Source organism: Mauremys reevesii, linkage group 1 (assembly GCF_016161935.1).
Source record: "Mauremys reevesii isolate NIE-2019 linkage group 1, ASM1616193v1, whole genome shotgun sequence".
NCBI classification, from domain to species: Eukaryota; Metazoa; Chordata; order Testudines; family Geoemydidae; genus Mauremys; species Mauremys reevesii.
This window is the reverse complement of record NC_052623.1, coordinates 205,421,402-205,435,667: the sequence shown is the minus strand read 5'-3', so window position 1 is coordinate 205,435,667 and position 14,266 is coordinate 205,421,402. Positions and strand designations below refer to the sequence as shown.

The 14,266-nt window shown below is 41.7% G+C and overlaps 1 protein-coding gene across 37 annotated transcripts in view; it reads left to right on the top strand.

Annotated features, from left to right (window-relative positions):
• The window catches only part of ZBTB20 (zinc finger and BTB domain containing 20), a 646,879-nt gene that overhangs the window by 474,530 nt on the left and 158,083 nt on the right, over nt 1–14,266 (top strand). For 36 of the 37 annotated variants that reach the window (XM_039497079.1, XM_039497067.1, XM_039497069.1 and 33 more), the window contains one exon: nt 7,603–7,657. The gene's annotated coding sequence lies outside the window, so the exon portion shown is untranslated. Of the gene's footprint in view, nt 1–7,602; nt 7,658–14,053; nt 14,104–14,266 lie in introns of those variants that run through there. The other variant, XM_039497075.1, reaches the window with a different exon arrangement.

The window sequence follows — 14,266 nt, the reverse complement described above, 5'->3', positions numbered from 1 at the left end:
AAAAGGAGGGGGGAGCTCTTTTTGTTCCAATACAAGTGCAAAATGCAACCATATTTCAAAACAAACTAACTTATATACTAGGTAAAGGAAGGACAATGTATAGTTATCTTGCATTATGTACATTTTAAAATGTGTAATTAAGAAAACTGCAACTTTCTTGTCTTTAAGTCGAGAAAAGGGAAATCTAGCTATTTCTCCTATTATTGGAGAGGTCTCTTCTGGAGATGTTTTATAAGCTTTGTCCTTGAAGAATAGGTAACCTATGTATCATAAGTAAATAAAAATTGTTAAGTCTTTATCACATCCTATTATGCAAAACTTACAGAACCAGTAATTTGGTTACTTTTTTCACACAGTATCATACCTTTCTATCTTCAAATTCATTTTTTTGGTTTCATTATAAAACATAATTAATGCATGCATATAAAATACATTTCACTGTATATCAAAACATGTCTTAACTTTAAAGTATGTGTAAATATCACTTGTTATTTGTGCAACTCTGTGCTACTCCAGATGTGAGATTCCATACACAGCTCTGCCATTGCTGCTTAAAGCTTGACTTGCAGCATCCCGTGCTAATAGTTTGCCTTGATTGGATAGAGGCTGACAATCGTGAGACCATCTTCTAGGTTCTTTCTGAGTCTTAGCTTCCTTAGCATGAGTCCATTAGGGTGACTTTCATTTCCTGTCTTGTTTGACAGCCCCAGAGCATCAAGTCATTCCTTTATTACATCTCAAGAAGGGATATACTGCTCAACTAGAATGTATTAGACTGAGAAGCTGCCTGTCTGCTAATAGGAACAAATAGAAGTAGAAAGGTATGAAAGAAGACTGAGAAGCTGGCCATTTACTCCTTTGGTGTCTGCTTCTGATCCTGTCATTGAAATCTACCAGTATGTCTGCACTAGAGTTGGAAGTGTAATTTCCAGCTTGGGTAAATGCATGTGCATAAGCTTTGATTGAGCTAGCATGCTAAAAACAGCAATGTGGCCATGGCAGCATGGGCAAGCTGCCCAAGTGAGTACCTAGGGTCTTAGACAGGATTGTAGTCAGGTGGCTAGCCTGTCCCTCCACTTTTACCACCTCAGCTACATTGCTACTTTCAGCGTGCTAGCTTGATCAAAGCTAGAGCACATACCTCTACCCAAGCAGGAAACTACACCTCCAACTCCAATATGGGTGTACCCAATGAGAAAACTCAATGGACCTCAAAGGGAGCCAGATTGGGCCCTTGAAAACAGAATTTGTGGGAGGACCACCATTTGACTGCCTGCTCCGTTTGTTTCCATGCTGTAACACGCTCTGGTTGAGTAGCTGCACAGCACTGAGGTCCAAGTCCATGACTACAGTCTTGGGCACTACAGTAATACAAATAGTAAATAATAATAATCAATCCACAAGCAAATATCATTGTACCGTGACATCTGTTAATAACAGGCAATAAGAGGACTGCAGATATTTTAACTGTTAATAGGTAGCCATTTAAGACAGTGTGACAATAAAAATAAGTCCTTTTAGATCAGTTTTCCTTGTGCTTTGCCAAGGCACTTTTCCTGATGCCCACCTCTCAGTTTAATGCAACGCCCTTTGCCAATGCACTCTCACATTGATAGGAGGTTAAAAATTATGTTCTTGAAGTGAACCCCTGATATTAAAGAAGGTTCCACCTCTGGCCTCCTTCGCAAGCTGATTGTAATATAGTTTGTTACACAAGTGGGCAGGTCAGTACATTGCCAGAAGCATTTTAGGTGGCCACCTGCTACAGTGTGAGTTAATGTAAAGGAGATAGGAGATCTCACAGGGATTGAGATTTTGCTGGCCATTAACAGAGGTGATTGCAAATAGCAAGAGGTAATTTGAACAGGTTTCACTATACCAGTTTTCCATCTGCTGCTGGCTACTGGTTTTTGAGCCGATCCCTTCACTCTCATGTCAGCTATTTGCGTGCTCTATCTTGGATTCTGGATTAAAAGGACATTTAGTGAAAAGGGACATAAATCAACAAAATAACAATGTAACCTGTAGAAATATGAATCTATGTAGATTAATCCATGTTTCCCAAATTGCATACTAGGTCGTAATTCAATCAAGGGGTAGGGGTCTTGTGACGTTTATGAACATTTATGAATAGCATGAGGGCTCAGATTAAATGTCAGCCCTGATATTCAATTCAGGATCACGTATTATTGTTGTTCATTAATATATAAAAACAACAATTATATCCACTAAAATCCTCAATTTAATTTTGCTGTAATCTGTCTCTGCCCATGTCAGACACGCAATGAACTTTCTCTCCACCTCAGATTCAGATCATTCACAGGGCTCTATTAAATTTCAGCTCAGAAGGGTCTGATGTGTTGCCGTTTTTTTCCAGACATGGGCTTGGATTAGTTTGGGCCCTATTTGGATTGAGAATGTAATATCATTAGGATTTCTCTATTGCCTTGTTTGCCCCGTCCTCCTTTGGCACTAAGTTCTATATCAGATACTATAAGGGTAAAAAACATCCAGTGGTGTAAAAGCCATGAAAAGCTTACAGTGCAACAGAACCTTCAGTGGAGTTGGTATACAGCACAGACTGCACGTGGTAGAGCTGTGCTCCATGCCAGCTCCACATAGGCCCTTGGAGAGGGCAGTCGGAGGTAGGAGCATGTCCAGTTAGTTCATGATTACATGAATCCAGTGCCTGTCTTCCCTGTGTAACGGATGTTCAGGAGTTGCACCCTCTGTTCCAGTCTAGGCTTTGAACTAATGATAGTCAGCACCTCTATAGTACATTTTATTTGTTAGATCTCAAAGCACTTTGCAAAGATAATCAGCATTTCTGTTTGACAGATTGGGAAACAGGTACAGAAAGGTGAAATGCCTCTATCCAAGCCACATCTGATAAACATTTTCAAAAGCTCATTCAGTGACTTAGGAGCCTGCGTCCCATTTGCAGAAGTGACTTGTGCACTTAGGATCCTGTGGGCTTGTCTGCATGAAGCAGCAATGTGCACTATCGGGTTGTGATTTCTAAAACACACTAATGTGTTACACATTGATTGGTCTGTGTAGACCCTGGTGGTGCACACTAAAAGTTGCCTAGCATGCCTCTAAGTTAAAGAACACTTGGGAAACTTTAGTGTGCACCAGCAGCAACCAGTCTACACCGACCAATTAATTTCCAACATGTTATTGCACTTTAGAAATCACGCCTGTATAGGACAAATTACCCTGCTGTGGAAACAAGCCCAAAGTCTTGTTGATTTTCAATTATAGGTAGGTTCCTAGATGCCCGAGTCATTTTTGAAAATGGGACTTGGACACCTAAATCACTTAAGTCCTTTTGAAAATTTTACTCATTGGGCCAGATTCTGCCAATCTTACTCCTATGGAGTAGTAACTCAGACCACAAGTAGTCCCATGATTTAAATAGGACGAGTCAAGAAACAACGCTAGAGGAAAGTACTATTCAGTGTGAGTAAAGGTGGCAGAATCTGGCCACTGGGAGTTAATGGCACAGCTAAGACTAGAACATGGTGTTCAGACTCCCAGACTATTTACTGGACAACACTGCCTTGAAGTAGTGGCCATAGAGGCATTAGTGGCATGACCCACATCTTGCTGGTGAGTTAGGAATTGGATTTTATCCCCCCGACCACCACCATCGCTGTGGGCCCTTATGGAAAATCCTCTTACATAAGCTTCAGTGAGGATGAGGGTGGTAAAAAGTGAAATCCTGCTACGGTAGTAGTAGTGGCTTTTCCTTGGGAACTGTTAAATAGTCCTAGGAACTGGAGAAGGAGAAGATTAGTTGGTCATCTTGTACACACCCACCACATATATTAATTTTGGGTTGAAAACACATGACATTAGAAAGAGAAGGATAACAGTGGCATATGAGTCAGAGGATTATTCCACTTATAACATGGAGTACTGGAAAGTAAATGGTCAATTTTCATAGATTTTATTTTTTTACATGTTATATAATAGTGTGTCCTGGAGAAATCTGCTGTGCTAATGCAATGTAATTAGGTTGTATGTCTCTAGTGACAGTGTGCGTCTCAAAGTGCCGTATAATAAAAAGTTACTCTCTATCATTTTAATGGGTCAAATTCTGCTCTTAGTTTCAGTGAAGTCAATGAGGTTGCAAAGGGGTAAGAGAGTAGAGTTTGGCCCACATCTCATATGTTTTCTATATTTATCTAACATTGAGTGAATCACAGTTTCCTCAGATACATCCTGTTTTTTCAACACTTCACATGGAAAGTTTTATTTTTATATTTTGCACAGGACTTAAAATCAGCGCCTGGACCACTTGTGATCATTAAAGATTTTATGGCACTTTTGGCAGAATGTTAGCCCTGGTGACTTGCCAAATTCCAATTTAGGCCTAGTGTAATTACTCATCTAAAATTTCCCTACAGTTTTCATTGGATATAGTGCTCTTCCTCACTTCTTCCATTGAACATTTCTGTAGTATTGCTATGCACTGTTAAACAGTTGTTGAGTGCCACCCCAGAACTGACTGCCTTTCAATAGTTAATGTGATTTTTGTATATGCTCTCTGTGGCCTAATTCTGCAAAAGCCGATGAATATGTTCTGCAAAATGGTGAGAGCCCTCGCTTCCCAATTAAGTCAATGTTCAGTACTTAACTTTATAAACTAAGGGCCCAGTCCTATAATTTGGCATTTTTTGGCATTAAAGTTGTTACTGTAAATGATGCAAGTAGCAACACCTATATTTAAGATTGGCTGGTACTTCCCATTATAACACCCTATTTTCAGTTGCTTATAACTGCCAAACTTTAAGACTTTGGGCTGATATTTTTTACGCTGGGTCTGCCTCCAGCTGATTTTTCCCCCCTCCTGAAAATTTCAGCAGAAACAGTTCAGCCATTTCTCAGAAAAAGATTAGGGAAAAAATACATTATTAAAAAATTACCATGTTAAAAGAGTCTTACAATGGTTTCACTGGGAAACTCAAGCGCCTCTAAGCTTGGATCAGAGACTTGAAATGTAGGTAGGGATGTGCCCTGTTGCCACTCCTGTGAAAATCTACCTAACTTTAACCAAGTTATGACACTTTCAGTTCGCATCTATTCACTGGGGTCTTGTTAGAGTTTGTCAACCAAATGCTCCGAAGAACTTTAGGTTGAATTACTGCTCCCAGGTACTGGGGCTGTTGCGGTACTGGACACAGAAATGGAAAGCAGGGAGACTGTATCTCCTGTGGTCTCACTTCTCTCCATGTTGATGCCCAGTCAGCAAGGAGAAGAAGGAGGAATGGACAGGGGGTGGCGGCTCCAATCACAGACGATGGAAACGGGAGAGGGGGAAGGGACAAGTCAGTGCACCGGGAGGGGGGTCTCCCAAGCCCCCACTGCAAAACAGCACACCCACACCCCGCCACCAGCAACTGAGATGGAGGGGATAGCTTAGTGTCCCTGATACCCCTCACTGCAAAATAGCAAACCCCCGCCCCACCCTACCCCACCCCACTGCTTGCAAGCCAGATGCTGAGGAAGGGAGTAGGAAACTTTCCAGTTGCGCCACTGCTGCTTCCCTGACCCCAGCTCCTCCTTCCCCCACAAAAAAACCCCTCTCTTCCAGACCTTCCCCTCTGCACATGCTGTCCACACAGGCAGGCTCTGTCAGGTAGGGCAAATGGACAGGGCTGTATGCCCTGGACCTGCGCTGAAGGGCCAGGGTTAGGAGGGGAGTGGAAAGACACAGTTTGGGGGTGAGGGCAATGCCCCTATATGCACCCCAATCTCCACCTTCGAATGTGATGTCACAACGTCACAAATGTTGCTGTTACACGGCAGCTATGTTGCTGTTTCCAGGCGGACAATTCACAGTAGGGAAAGTGTTCCTTGCAAGTGGCAGTTGCTCTTACAAGATGTCGCTGCAAATAAGTTTCTACTGTATCCATTTCCCAGCATTCCATTCTGCCGCTGGGAGGTTCCACTTGACCCTTTTAAACTCCCCTACTATCATACCAATTTGTTTGATGAAAGGATTGCAGAGCTCCTACTGATGGACCTATAACTAGAGCTGTCGACATTTTTTTCATCAAACAGTAATTGAAATAAAAAGTGGGTTTTTCTCTCAAAAATGAAAATTTTTACTAAAAAAATTAATTGGCTTTCAATTTTTAAAAAATTGGTTTTGAAAATAGGTTTACCAAAAGCACAAATTTTCATGTCAAACACAGTTTGACCCTTTTAACCCTTTGACCCTATTAACTGGGCCATTAAAAGTCCAGTTAGTGGTGCAGCGGGGCTAAGGCAGGCTCCCTGCTTGTCCTGGCTCTGTGCAGCTCCCTGGAAGCGGCTAGCATGTCCCTTCAGCCCCTAGTCGCAGGGGCAATCAGGGAAGCTTCCGCATGCTGCCCCTGCCCCCAGCATCAGCTCTGCAGCTCTCATTGGCTGGGAGCCGTGGTTAATGGGAGCTGTGGATGTAGGGCCTGTGGGCGCAGGCATCGCGCAGAACCGCCTGGCCTCTCCACCTAGGGGCCGGACATGCCAGCCACTTCCAGGAGCAGTGTGGAGCCAGGGTAGGCAGGAAGCCTGCCTTAGCCCCGCTGCGCCACCGACCGGGAGCTGCCTGAGGTAAGCACTGCCCGGGCGGAGCCTGAACCCTGAACTCACTGCCGTAGGCCAGAACCCCCTCCCGCACTCTAACTCCATCCCTGACCCCGCACCTCCACTTCCATGAAATGATCCTTCAAAACATCAATCTTTTGTATAAACCTTTGCTTTCAATCTCAGATAGGAACAGGTCATCCATCTGGAACAACTCAGAGTAGCAGGGTTTGACTCATCTTGTTCATTAATTCATTCCATGTTAATATGTCCTGGACAATAGGTTTATAGTATAGCTCAGATGATCCATAACATACATAGGTAAATCCAGAGACTCTGTGTTATGCTAAGTACTTAGACTACCAGAAGGCAATAGTTCCCCCAAACATTCTCTCTTGAAGCAGAGATCTCTTTTCTACTAAGGCTGTAGGTAACACATCAATTTTAGGCCAAAGACAGAAGAGACTGACATGCCACTACTTATCCACAAAACAAGCAGCTGTAGTGTAAGCTTCCTCACCACTCTGCCCCCATAATGTGCCTCACCTCTGACCTGCAGGAACTGTATCTAGGGCCAAGAAGAGGAGTTCACTCTCTGTGGCAAATTTAATCCTTAACCTCTCTCCTGAGACTACTGACAAGGAGGCCAATTAATGCCAATTATGGTGGTGGGCTTTGTGAAGAGAACACCTGTCCACAGGGACCACCATGTTATTTCACACAAGCAACTGAAGAACCACCAGATGGTAACATCACTTAATCTCTGCTGACTTGGAATGGATTCAGACTGGCATCCTAGGGATGAAAGGCTCCCTAGCCTGTTACCAATCCCCTGAGCTATCCAGTCCCCTGGTTCTGATAATTTCTGAGTTTGCAAGGTTTATGTGATCGATGAAGTGAAAAATTTATTTTTTCTACAGGAATTGCAAGAATCCCTGCGGCTCCTGGGTCTCCTTTTTATTTTGCTGTCATTTCGCTTATTTATACCTGCTTTATTTCTTCATGCTGTTTTTCCTGTTTTCCCCTCAGATCCTTGGCGATCAGTTTGTGCTCTTCTCCTGAAGGAACCTTTTCTGTGTCTCATGTAAGTACTCAGCATTTTGTACCTTTCAGTGACAAGAGTCATGTGTTTTATTCAGGGCCCATTCAAGCAAATCTGAAGCCCCTGGGAAGTATTTTCTAGGTCTCTCTGGCTGCAAGGCTCGGTATTCAGTGGGTATACTTGTTCTACCCAATTGTCCCAAACTTCTGTACAGCATCAGTTTGTGAGACTCAGAATGGTTCATTTCCACTGTGTGATGGGGAGAATAGGGAGCATGTGCAGAAGTGGTTTGTACATTTCTAAATTGAATTAGGGAGGCAAGGGATGGAGGTTTCCTTTTAGATATGGGTAAAGCCTGCCATGATTTCCTAATGGGTATTATCCCATCCCAGAGCTCTCATTCAGCACAAAGCAACTTGTATTCCACATCATCCAGGACTGGAACAGGTACAGAAAATATTTCATTAGCATTTCAACCTGTGCTCGCTGGAATACAACTTCATGACCTGGAACGCCTGCAACTACAAAGTTGGCAGCAGTATGTGAACCCTCACTGCTTATATTGACACCAGTGTGTATGACTGACCATCAGCATAGTTTTCACTAAGTCTTAGGGTATGTAATATAGTTTCTTTAGCATGCCCCAACAACAGAGGCGACACGTGGTGGCACACATAGGGTCACGTCCCCCTCCAGATTTCTGCCAGGGTTCATATGCCCTGCCGCATACCACCAGAACCTTTAAATCAGAGGTTTTCAAACTTTGGGGCACACCCCCTAGAGCAGTGGACCCCAACCTTTTTGTGACCAGTAGCACATTCATGTTTTCAGAAGAGTGTGGCGGGCGCCAACGATTTTTCAAGGCTTATATTGTATTTGTACATTAAATAATACAAAAGACATCATATTTAATATTACATAGTATATGAATCCATAAGATAAAAAGGGTAATTTTACATGTAAAAGGTATTAATTAAATTATTCGGCAATTACTCTTTCACCTTACCATGTGAATTTGCTCTGTTTTATCTACCTGTAAGAAAAGTTAAGGAGTTTTTACAAAATAAATATCATAAACAGTTTTCATCTTATTTATTTTAAAAAAGCAAAACATTGTTGAACTGCTGGTCCAAATATATTTATTATTCTTACTTTAACATAGAATGAAGCCTGCAGCCCCGACGTTCTCCGTCCCCAGCAGGCGCGGGGCCATGGTTTCTCTTCGGCTTAAGCTGCAGCCCCGTGCCTGCCGGGGACCGAGAACACCAGCGCCCACAGCCTGCAGCCCCGGAGTTCTCTGTCCCCAGCAGGTGCGGGGCTGCGGCTTCTCTCCCCTGCTGGGCACTAGGTGGGTGCATATAAATGCCCCGGCGGGCGCCATGGCGCCCACGGGCACCACGTTGGGGACCACTGCCCTAGAGGGTATGGAGGAACATTCGGGGTGTGGGGGAGTGATGATGCCAGACAGCTTGAGCTTCAGCCCAGCAGGACTGGTGAGGGAACGCCACCTCTACCCCAACTCACCTTTTTTTCTGGCTTTGGGAGATGCAAACAAAAATTGTAACTCAAAGAGGGGACTCTGCTCCAAAAATTTGAAAAACTGCTGCTTTAAATTGTGGGGGCCCCCCACTATCAACAGTTATGGGTCGTTTCTGCCCAACAATGCTAGAGTTAAAAAAAATCTATCAGTGGTTTCCTTTGCAAACCTGTGTTATGCATGGCTTTTCACTTGGGCTTGGTCGTTGGTATGTAAGTTGTCAGCTCAATGATTTTTTTTTTTGGTTGAAAAAAATATTGCTTTAATTTAGGGAGTTGTTTTTTGAGATCTGGGGCGGCAAAAATGTAAAATTCTCTCATGGTTTGAGGTTTGCTTTTTACAAATGTTGCCAAGTTTGAGGATATGGTGGTGTTTTTTTAATTAAACAAGTTTACATTTTCCTAATATTTCGTAATACATTGGCATTGTGAAATCGAGTGATTCTGGAAAACAGTAAGATGACTTAATACAATATATAAGGAACCTTAGCACTGCCAAGCAGTCATAATTGTAACAGGTAATTAGAGATTGTCCTTAGTTCTGGCCTAAATTTTCAAAAGTCTCCGCTAACTTTTTGTGCCTCAGTTTATGAGTGCCAGACTTGAAACCCCTTGAACCTGATTTGCAGAGGCATTGAGAATCTGCAGCTCCCATTGACTTCAACTGAAGTCGACACCTCTGGAAATGGGCCTTTAGGTATCTTAAATGGGAATGAAAAATTACTGGGTGTTGAACATTTAGGCCTAAAACTCCAGATCCAAACTTTGGGGGTTTTAAGATGTGCTCTACTTTTGCAGCCTAAACCCATGTCCAATACTTGTTCAGTGGAAAAACAATTGAACGTTAAAGAACTGTTTGGAAGAAAAACAATGTAATAAGCAGCTCTTTTTTAATTTGCTGAAAGCATTTACATCTGCAAGTTTATACACAAGTTATTTTTTTTTTTTTTTGTTTCTGGGAATATTTTTCAAAGCAGAGGAAGTGGAGTGGAAAAAAGGGAGTGGAAATTCTTAATTTCTTCAGGTGTGTGCTGAAACATTCTCGCACCTTACGGAGTGTTGTTTGGTTGGTATCAAACATTACAACATGTGACTTTGAGATTTAAAGTTGACTCTCAACATTTGCCATGTTGCTGAAGGAAAAATGGAACATTTTTTCCCATAGGAAAAATTATAGCCAGAGATATGATATGATTATTGCACAAAGTGGTATGACAGTGCCAACTCCTATGCAGATGAATTTACCTATCATGCTTATTTCTTTCCTTTCCTCTTTCTCTTTCATTATAAGGTGTCCCATACTCATAAATTACAAAAATGTCCTGCTCCACTTTCACTCTGATGTATTTGCTACATATAGGTAGGAGTCTATGCATATGGGTAGAGCTCCTATTTATGTTAGTGGCAGTGCCAGGCTTGTACATCAAGGGGTGCAGAGGCCTTCAAAAATGAAGTATGGCTTACGTCTAATGTGACATTTATTTGGCCGAGTAAGGAAATTGATTAAAGTCCCACCAGCCCTTTGCCATCATGTATTTGTCCAACGGGTGGTTCATAATGGCCCCTAACAAATCCTGTTATTCTCACTGCAGAACTTCAGACTATCGATACAAAGTATGAATGATGTTCAAAGGCTTCACATGTGAACATTTATGTTAATCCTTTCTGCATCAGCAGTCATTCATGGAAACCCAGTGGGGACCACATGGCATCAGCATTTATTGTAGTTGACCATTTCATAATTGTTATAGTTCTGTTATATAAACTAGCTCTGTGCTTCAAATCCCACTCTGTCAGTGACTTACCATGTGATGGTGAGCAAGTCATTTCTCCTCTCTAAGCCTCAGTTTCCTAATCTGCAACACTAAAGAGTCGCACACTTTGTTGTGTCTGTAAGCGGAGTTTCTTGCACACACTGAGGTTCCTTTCATTCCCCTCCCCCCAACACCCTCTCATCTCTCTCTATTTCAGGGACATATATAAATTTGTAAGCTTGTATAATTTTTAATTTGTTAAATTCTTTCTTTCTTTCTTTCTTTCTTTCTTTCTTTCTGGAAGCTAAATTATTCAGGGTGTAGACATTTCAATTCTGTTGGGACAATGGGCAGAGCTGAGATGGGAGTGTTGGTATGCTGAAAGGTGTTAATGACCTATATATCTTTTTGAATGTTCTGCTCTGAAAAAAGCCATTTATTCCACAGCTTCATGAAGCCCTCTCTAGTAGAGGAATGATGACCTAAAGGAAGCTGGGGGGCAATTTGTTGACCTTATCATAGATATGAGAATCATCAGTCAGATGGTCAATGATATGTGTGTCAAAACACACTTGGCAGTGTCCCAGACTGCTAGTTGTCAGTGTCTGAGCATGACTATTCATTATATCAGACAGATGATAAAATAGTCTCTGATATCCATATGTGTGTTCCATGCTGCTGGAACTTGCTCATCAATTAATTATCCTATAGTCAGCATGCTGTAGCATAGAGTGTTATACAAATGTCAGCTAACTATCACTCTCAACACTCCTGTGAAGTTTGTTAGTATCATTATTCCCATTTTACAGGCAAGGAAACTGAGACATAGCATAAGTGACTTCCTCGGTTCAACAGAGGAAGTCAGTGATAGAGACAGCACTAAAAATCAGGAGTTACTGGTTCCTAGTCCACTAGACCACATTGCCTCTCACAAGGGTCACCCAATCTTTCTTGACGTGAGAACAGAAGTCCTCACTGTTGCATGTCTGGAGTTAATGATTATTCAAGATTGTCAAAAAACAGGCTCAATGTGAATTATTTAATCAAAGATTATCAATCAGAAATTAATTTGGCACTATACAGAATACAGAAAGAATAGATACATTACCACCCTTGATGTAAGGTAAAGAGCTGGCTCTGTGTCTCTTCCTCACTGCGACTGGTGAAATGCGCCGTTTCATTCTCCAACTAAATTCCACAACTTCTGTCATTATATGGGGTTTTTAGACAAAGAGACCCTTCTTTGCCAGAAATCCCTTGCCAGAACCATATGTTCTGATGTGATTTTTTATATTCTGATAGAATTTCCTTTAATATCTGTGAATTCTTAGTTTAAGAACATAAGAATGGCCATACTGGGTCAGACCAAAGTGGCCAATGCCAGGTGCCCCAGAGGAAGTGAACAGGCAATCATCAAGTGATCCATTCCCTGACGCTCATTCCCAGCTTCTGGCAAACAGAGGCTAGGGACACCATCCCTGCCCCTCCTGGCTAATAGCCATTGCTGGACCTATCCTCCATTAATTTATCTAGTTCTTTTTTGAACCCTGTTATAATCTTGGCCTTCACAACATCCTCTGGGAAAGACTTCCACAGGTTGACTGTGCGTTGTATGAAGAAATACTTCCTTTTGTTTGTTTTAAACCTGCTGCTTATTAATTTCATTTGGTGCCTGATTTATGTGTGAAGGCATAATTATTTATGGCTGAGAGGACTGACGTTCTTCAAGATAATATCTTTCAGTGGATCTTTTTTCTCCCATAAGCATTCTTCCCTATTGATTTCCTAAAAGGAAACATCTGCTGTAACAATCATCAGAATATCTGGAGTCCTATGAACATGGAGGTGCCAAGGATTATTAGATATAGTTTAATGCATAGAATTCCTGAATAGGGTGATTTACAGGTTAAGAATATGTGTATTTAGTGACAAACTAACTTTCAGCAAATTCAGGAAATATGAGGCAGACCGAATGCACCAGTAACAGCCAACAAAAGCTGTAGCAATGGTCACAACATTAAAAAAACTGCTGGAAAGCATCTTTCTGTTTATCAGAGTTGTTGAGCGTTTAGATACACAAGCACTTTTCCCAGCATCTGACAGGAGGCTATGACCATCTAGGCCAACTCTCCTTAACTGTGAATCAGTGAAAGAGCATTTGCATGACAAAAGGGCTATAGTATAATAAATCTTACAGTATCTAGCAATTTTCTTTCTGAAGTATCCCAGGTTGCTTAATAAACTGATATACAAACTATCCACGAGAATCACTCCATCCACCTCTGAAATTCAGCTCTTTGGAGGAGAAATGGAGCATCTGCTTAAGATGGATGGTAATACTACACAACATTTTGGGATAGAAAATGAGGAGTACCTTTCCCAATTACTGAATATCTTCTGAAGAGAAATAATGCTCTGAAAAGGGAGCGCATGGGCAGACTCTCTTAACTTGGCATTTGCAAAGAGAAGAAATGGTGAGACAAGATTAGAAACGGAGTAGAGGTTTTATACTGGTGTGTGTACAGAAATCACATCATATGACTAAGAAGGCACTCCAGAAATGAAGGGCCTTAAACACAAGTGTCATGACCTTAAATTGAATTCTCCACCATAAGATATAACCACTGAAGGCACTTAAGCAACAGGATTACATGAGGAAACTGAGTGTTGTGAAAAAACTAAGATGAACCTCATGATTTGCTACCTATTGCAACTTAGTAAGACTAGATTCTGATAATCTATCCAGGAAGTCCTTGCAGAAATCCACTCAAAAGAGGGAACCAATGTATGTTCTAGAGTTTTGGCTGTATCGTTAGTTCAGGTGTGAATTTTCAGACTGTTTAATGATTGATAATGGCAAATGCTAACTAGAAGTTAATGTAAGGATGAAAAGTAGAGACAGACTCTTCAGTGTATGTAGTTTTATAGACTGTGATGACTATCACTGTTCTTCTGAAACCCCAGGTTGTGGAGCCCAAAACTGGATCTGTTCAACTTGAACGAGACTGAACCTAAGGAGTGGCCTGGACAGCAACTTAAGATAAGGAGCCCTCCAATGGTGCTCCCTTGATGTTGTTGTATGTTATCTCTCATCCAAGTAATGTAATTGAATTTATTAAAGGTATTTGGATTCTAGGGTGCACAGAAACATAACAGGCTGCAGCTGCAAAATCTGGATCTGGATCTGGAAAATTCAGGGTGAGTAAAGATTTTAAATTTAGGAAGGAACCAAGGAAGGAAACAAAGAAAGAGATAGAGGGAGGGAGAAGAGAGAGAGAAAAAATCTGATTTCCCAGTCCTCCTTTATACCACACCGATGCATTCTTTTCTAGACTCAGATGGAAGAAGGCCACTTGCTGAA